This window comes from Penaeus japonicus, unplaced genomic scaffold (assembly GCF_977035675.1).
Source record: "Penaeus japonicus unplaced genomic scaffold, GWHDUDI00000001_assembly GWHDUDI00000019, whole genome shotgun sequence".
NCBI lineage: Eukaryota > Metazoa > Arthropoda > Malacostraca > Decapoda > Penaeidae > Penaeus > Penaeus japonicus.
In genome coordinates, this window is record NW_028234421.1 from 20558115 (window position 1) to 20565614 (window position 7500).

A 7500-nucleotide genomic window follows, 5' to 3' on the forward strand; every position below is an offset into this window, starting at 1 on the left:
AGAGGTATGCGGTAGATCGACAATATTGAAATTGATCATTCCAAGTTTGAAAATATAACCATTTTATTTACACGATTAAACTTTTCTATTTACATATACTCTGTTACGATCATATACACTATTTCTTACGTTACACAAAGATATTAATCTAAAGATTCATGTAAGATCAATATATGTCATATATCACCTATATCTCATTGTACTAGATGTGTTGATGTCAATTTTGTAAGGTGAAAATGAAGACTCTGATTTTGTAAAAACGATTTTATGAGATAATCTATTTATTATCCTTATTGTTACTGCTGCTACTGTTTTCTTTATCACTATTTCCATAATTATTTACATTCCCCCAAACGACAATATCTTAACTCTTAAACTAAACTAAATCCTTTAACTCCACAGACGGCTTTCAGCCACAATTCATGAAAACAGTGTAAGACATTTCAACGAACAACACTTTCTGGAATATCAAACTTTCCTAGATTTCTTGAAGAAAGTAATTTGACGATAATGCCCTCGGTCACATAAGGCGTGCATTAAAACGACATCAAAACAAACCCAGACACGGACTATCTACAAACGAGAACGACCAAGGATGAAGCACCGAGTGAAAAGCCTCAACATCTATTCGAAGTGAATGAAATCTACGACAAGATGTTATGGATTTATCGAATACAGATTATAGATTAATGAATTCATTATGATATTCTAATTCAGGGCTGGGATAGATCTTAATCGATTATCGCTTAATTGATTAGATAACGTCGGTAGAGGAGGTGATGGTAATGTACCACGTAGTTAGCGTACAATCTAACTAATGTACCATTGACAGCGCCCGCCTCTTTTCACGCCCGTGCGAAGCGAGGCGCGCACGACGTCTGGCCGTAAGTTCGACTCCACGCTTGGATTATGACAACATCTGGTTCATCTCATCCTTTTCCCAGAATTAATGTCTGGCGGGCCACCTTTTCCGCTTAACGATGGCCGCTCTTTATAAAAATTACCACCGTTTCCTCATCAAGACTTCTCTTGGGGTTAATTACTTGGTGATATTTTCCAGTTGGCTTATTGATCCTGACATCGGATGTCATTTTCACTTTTAAAAGTCTTTTTTTTTATCGAGGCTGACTGTAATCACTTCTCTGACCTTTACGACCTGAAAAGTGTTGAAAGATTCGTTAGAATTTATACGTTTATGTTGACACATATATATATTTAAATATATCTCTATCTGTCACGATAGAGATAGGTGTGTGTATATATATATATATATATATATATATATATATATATATATATATATATATATATATATATATAGAGAGAGAGAGAGAGAGAGAGAGAGAGAGAGAGAGAGAGAGAGAGAGAGAGAGAGAGAGAGAGAGAGAGAGAGAGAGAGAGAGAGAGAGAGAGAGAGAGAGAGAGAGAGAGAGAGAGAAAGAGACAGAGAGAGGGAGAGGGGGAGAGAAAGAGACAGAGAGAGGGAGAGGGGGAGAAAAAGAGAGAGAGAGGGGGGGTGGGAGAAGAGCAAGAGAGAAAGGGAAAGGGAGAGGAGAGACAAAGAGAGGGAGAGAGAAAAAAAAAGACGAAAGGAAAGGGAGGAGAGAGAGAGAGGAAAAAAAGAGGGAGAGAGAGAAAGATGACTCATCTTAGAGTTCTCTGACAGACCCCAGTGGTAGCAGTTCAGACTATATATTATACATCTAACAAATGCCAATTAAAATAAATAAATAAATAAACATAAAACCTTATAAACAATTTAAAAATCTCCCTCAACACACTTCACCGCGACATCACAGTGTCAGCTTACCTATCGCAGAAAAAAAGAAAGAAAGAAAGAAAAAAAGGGTGTTGTCAAAATCTTGAACGCGTATAAAGCATTGTAATACCTATCAAACTTGCAATAAACTCTAACGATCAGCTGCCACATCCATCAAACTCGGGCAGTCTACCAATCAGCTGTTTGCACGTTGAGTTTACAATGGATGTTGCAAGGCCAGTTCATTACTCTGTGCACGAAGGCCAAGGATCGTAAAAGCAACATAGCAATGAGGAAAGCAACGGGCTACATGTTGATACTAATTTGGCATAATAGACTATTAAACAGGTTCCTAAAACAAAACAAGCAAAACAAATCAACTCCAATAAAAACTTCCAGAGTCAAACAAGCTAAATGATGATTATAATGATAATGAGGATAATAATGATTGTAACAACACTTATCATACTATTAGTAATGATGATGATAATAATGATCATGATCATAATACTAAAAATAATAACAATACTAAATATAATGATGGTGATAATGGCATTTATAATGATAAGGATAATAATAAGATTAATGATAATGATAGCATAATTATAATGATAACAATGATATTATAATAATAATTATGAAAGTGTAAAACACTGATAATGATAAAATCATAATTAACACAAATATGAGGAAATAATTTTAATAAAGATAATAATAAAAAAAGATAATAATGATAGCAATAAAAGGCAATGAAAAAGCAATTTATTTCTCGATACTTATTGGAATTATATCAATAAATCAGAAAGAGAGAGAGAGAGAGAGAGAGAGAGAGAGAGAGAGAGAGAGAGAAAGAAAAAAACAACAGCAACAAAACTTTAAATGTTAGGATCTTACCTGTGGTACAGTTTTATCTGTTGTTAGGGTGTGATTTATTGTGTGAAATATAGTTATATATGTATACTGAATGACTGGAAAAGTGAAAAAGACGAAAGAGAAAGAGAGAGAGAGAATCTTTCTTTCTCAGTAAATCCTCTAATCGAAAAGCTTTAGAGAAACTACCTAATCTTTTTCACAGCTTAAAACCTTTGACATCACTCTCATGGAAACCATTCAGATTATTTTTTATGATTATTCTTTCTTTTTCCTGTGTTCGTCACAGAGATAGGGTGTAGGAAGGCAAGGAAGGAGAGGGAAGAGAGGGGAGAGGGGAGGGGAAGGATGATGGGGAAACGAAAGAGAGAGAGAGAGCTTCCTTTCTCTATATATAAATCCTTTCCCGGAAAAGCTTTTACGTAGCTAATTAACAAGGAAATGTTAGCAGCGACAACGTATCATGTATAACTTGATACAGGTTGGCTCAGAAGGATGTTCGAACGTTAGGACGTTGGCAACTGTTTAGTATATATTTTACTTTGTGTAAATGTATTTATTGAACTCTACGGACATACCCGGCCATATTTCGTTATCAAATTTAAGGCAGTACGCATCGTGACCTCATATGGAGAGGTTGTATGGTGCCCGTGCTCCGTTACTATTCCTAATACACGGAACTCTAGTGCCATATACGAGGAACTCGAATAAGGTGTAAAGTGTGCACGAATGTTGGGCGCTCTTGTCCATCGAAAGTGATTGTCCATGAATCCAGTGCTGTGAAAAGAGTAGAACTATGTACTGTACGCCAAGGTATTTGAAGGAATCTATCCTGCGAGTGCCAGTACAGCTACAGAGACCGTTAGAACTGAGTGCCCTGTTGTGCCCTGAGCCATAATTCACCTGTCACGCAGCGAGCGAGCCAGGCGCCGCGGTTACCCCCACCATGGGGGACAGCCGCAATGTAAACATTGAGGAGGGAGAAGCCTTGGTGGCCACCTCTCCCTCCCCTCCCAACGCTGAGCACAGCACCACGGCTGATATATGCATACCCATGGAAGAAGCAAGTACTGCAGCAATTGCTGCAGCCCCTGATGTCAGTACTACCGATACCCATGTGGAAGGTACTGATGAAGATGATGCTGCCGGCTTTACTTTAGTAAGCCGTAAACCCAGGAAGAAGAAGAAACATGAAAATGTCATCAAGCCTACTCTTGCACCACGAAAAAAATATGTTCGTCTCGCCTTTCCCGAAGGCACAACGAATTCTGAGAAAATGAAATGGCTGGGATGCGTTGGCAACAACGCTCCGTCCCAAGGGGAAACACCCCTTGACCTCGTGCGAGGAGACACTCTCTCCTCGCCATATATCTATATTGCCCGTCATCAACAGACTTATATTGATCTGCTCATTGACGGTCAAATTGGAGGAATTGCCTTCAAATCATGTGATGAGCCAAAAAAGAAAGAGAAATATGACGAATACCTCGTCACACATTATAACAAGGAGCTCGACCTTGAGAATGCATATGCGCTCGAGGGAGTTCACAAGGCCATCAGAGTGTATAAAGATGGCCAGCCACTCAACCGTATTCGCATAGTATGGAAAGGAGAGCAACCACCTCCCAGTACATACATTTTTTTTGGAAAATACTTGCCCACCAGCCACGTGCGTCCGTGGAGGGCATCCCCTGTCATTTGCTTCAACTGTATGGGAAGTGGCCATGTAGCTAAATACTGCAAAGATAAGGAACGCTGTGCAGTATGTGGTGAACAGCACAATGCTAATAAGTGTCCTCGCAATATTGTAGAGGCAGAGGGAGCCACAGCTGCCCCTGCTTTCATCCCATCATGCTTCTGATGTAAGAAGACGGGGGTGACGGCCTGGCACAGGGGGTGCACCGCCCTCCCTGGCCTGGCACCTCTCCCGCCTCCCCCTGTGGAGTTAGTGAGAGACCAGCCGACGCCTCCCAGCCCAATCGGCGACCAGCGTGCCGGGGGAGTGGCTGACCGTGACCGCCATGACGTCATCAGCAGCCGAGACTTCCCGCGGTTGCCGGGGAGTAGGGGTGCTGAGGGTTCCGATCTGCATGCCACGGTCGCAGAGCTGATGAAGAAGGTCAACGAGATGATGATGATGTTCTTCACAGAGCGATTTCCGGGCCTCAAATTATCCACTCCAATTGCAACCTCCGAGGACAGCGAGGACGCGCCACCCCCCTCCCCTCCCTTGGCACCATCCCCCTCCTCTCCCCTGGCACCAGCCGAGCCCACCGACTCTCACAGCGAGGACGCGTCATCCCCATCCCCTCCCCTGGCACCAGCCCCCTCCCCTCCGCTGGTACCAGCCCCCTCCCCTCCGCTGGTACCAGCCCCCTCCCCTCCCCTGGTACCAGCCCCCTCCCCTCCCCTGGCACCTCACCCTCACCCTCACCCATGGTTGACCGCAGGCCGCACCGGGGAATCCCCCGCTAGGCCGCGCGTGGACTGTGACGTCAGTGGTGACGTCACAACACCCACGGAAGGAAATATCAGTGCAGAACAACCAGTGGAATCATTTCAAGCACTCAAAGACGAAAACTTAATTTTGATTGGTAAAATGGAGACACTGAAGCGAGATATAGAAAAAATGAAAAAGGACTGCCACTGTCGAGAGGCCAGTACTGCCATCAGTGATAAAGAATCCCGCGATGACACACGGTGTCATGATACCAATTCCTCCATTAATAGCGGTCAGTGTGAGGGAGCCCGTGCTGATACTGAGGGAGGACAGTGTCAGGAACTACGTGACACGGACCCTGATAAGGCTTCCGGTCCCGCGAATGTCCTCAACACATCAATTGAAGGGATTGAGCTACGAAGCAGAAAAAAACTAAGAATTTATAGTTTAAATGGTTAAGTTTACTTTTAAATTAAGGTCTGTCCTATGTGAGGAGAAGTATGGTTATACAGCAATGTGTATGTGTGCTTTCTGTAAAGTAAAATGCGTAACCATCAGAGGATATTACAGAATGAAGTATAGACTATCAAATAAAAAACTCTTCATTTATGGATAAACGCACAATCAAATTCATATCATGGAATATGCGTAGTATTAAGCCTAGGCTTAATGACCTAGAGTTTTATATTCGTAAAAACAATGTCGATGTAATCTGCGTACAAGAACCGTTTGCAGCTGCTACTAACATGAAAATAGCGCCTAAACTCAAAGGGTATTGCTCATATGTAAATACAGCCATGACGGGTTTGTTGACTTATGTAAAGCTAACACTGCCACATGAACTAGTAAAACAGTCCGGGAACACCGACGTGCAGTTTCATCATTTAAGAATTAAGACTGCCTCTGGGTTCTTCTCATTATAGAATGTATATGCCAGGAGTTCAAAGTTTCTGACCCAATTTCCATAATCAAGGAACATTATGTATGGGAGATTTCAATGATAGACACACACAATTTGGTGATCACCAGAGTAACAGCAATGGGGAGCAATTTAAACATTTCGTCAATAAAAGATCGATGACTGTATATGACACAGATAAACAGACTCATTTGGCAGGTGGCAGGTTAGATTATGTAATTGGCAAAAATCTTGTACATGGTAATGTTTGTACTTCACTGGTTCGAGAGTTAGTCAGTGACCACTTTGCAATCCTAACAGAGTATACTGTTGACAACAGCATAGCTCACAAAGCACCCAGACCTAAAATTACAATCCCACAGGGACTGGAGCATCACTTCAAGGCACGTGTTTATGACTGGTATAGTACCTATGTCGTAACCACTGTCGAAAATTACTCTCAGGACCTGATAAAAGTTGTCACTGACTACTACAATACATGGGTCTGCTCAAGAAAACTCTCAAAGAAAAAAAGTTCCCCAGTCCCTCACGCACCAAAGTGGATAAATGACCCCATCTTAAGTAGGGAGCATAAACGAGTTCAGGAACTTGCTAATTGTTATAGGGATAACATGACATCAGAAAATCTTTTACGATTCCTCAGAGCTAATAAAGAATTCAGAGAATTAAAGGCTCAAATTCGCAGTAAACATTGGGAGCAATTCCTGCAGAGTATTAACCACCAAACTTCTGCAGCTGAAGTATGGAGAAAAATCAGCAGGTTGTCAGGTAAAGCTGTCGCCACTCCGTAGTTCCACAGCCCATTAGAACAGGCCAATTTGTTACTAGATCAGTGGGCCAGAACCTCTCAGCTGAACTCACTTCCGCAGAGAATAAGAGATAAACTTAACACCACGAAAATAAATAGGAATTTTAACATTGCCATAGCCTGTTCTGCCACTGACCCCTCCGACTTTGCCGAAATAACTGAGTGGGAATTAAATAATGCACTGCGCAAGGGTAAGGCGACCGCCCCAGGCGAGGATGGCATCACTTATAGTGTACTTCGGCTCATTGCTCAGGTACCAGGTAACCCACTCTTACATCTTTACAGACTAAGCTTATCCCAAGGAATACTCCCAAGCTCCTGGACTCAAAGCTTAATCATTCCCATACCCAAACCGAACTCTGATAAGTACCGACCTGTCTCATTGACCTCATGTTTATGCAAGGTACTTGAGAGAATTATTTTGAGCAGACTCATGTATCGCATACGTGCCAAGTTAACTCCAAGACTGTATGGATTCCTCCCAGGACGTAGCACTCAGCACTGCTTTGCAGAGTACTTGACAAATTCTCAGCAAGGCATGCAAACTGTATTTCTCGATCTTAAATCTGCCTTTGATATTGCAAACAGAGACCTCATCCTTGAGCAACTAGCTAGCTTTGATATTCAAGGTAAACTTTTAACGTGGATTCAAATGTATTTATCAAACCGATCAGCTCATGTTCTCTTCAGGGGAATCAAAAGTA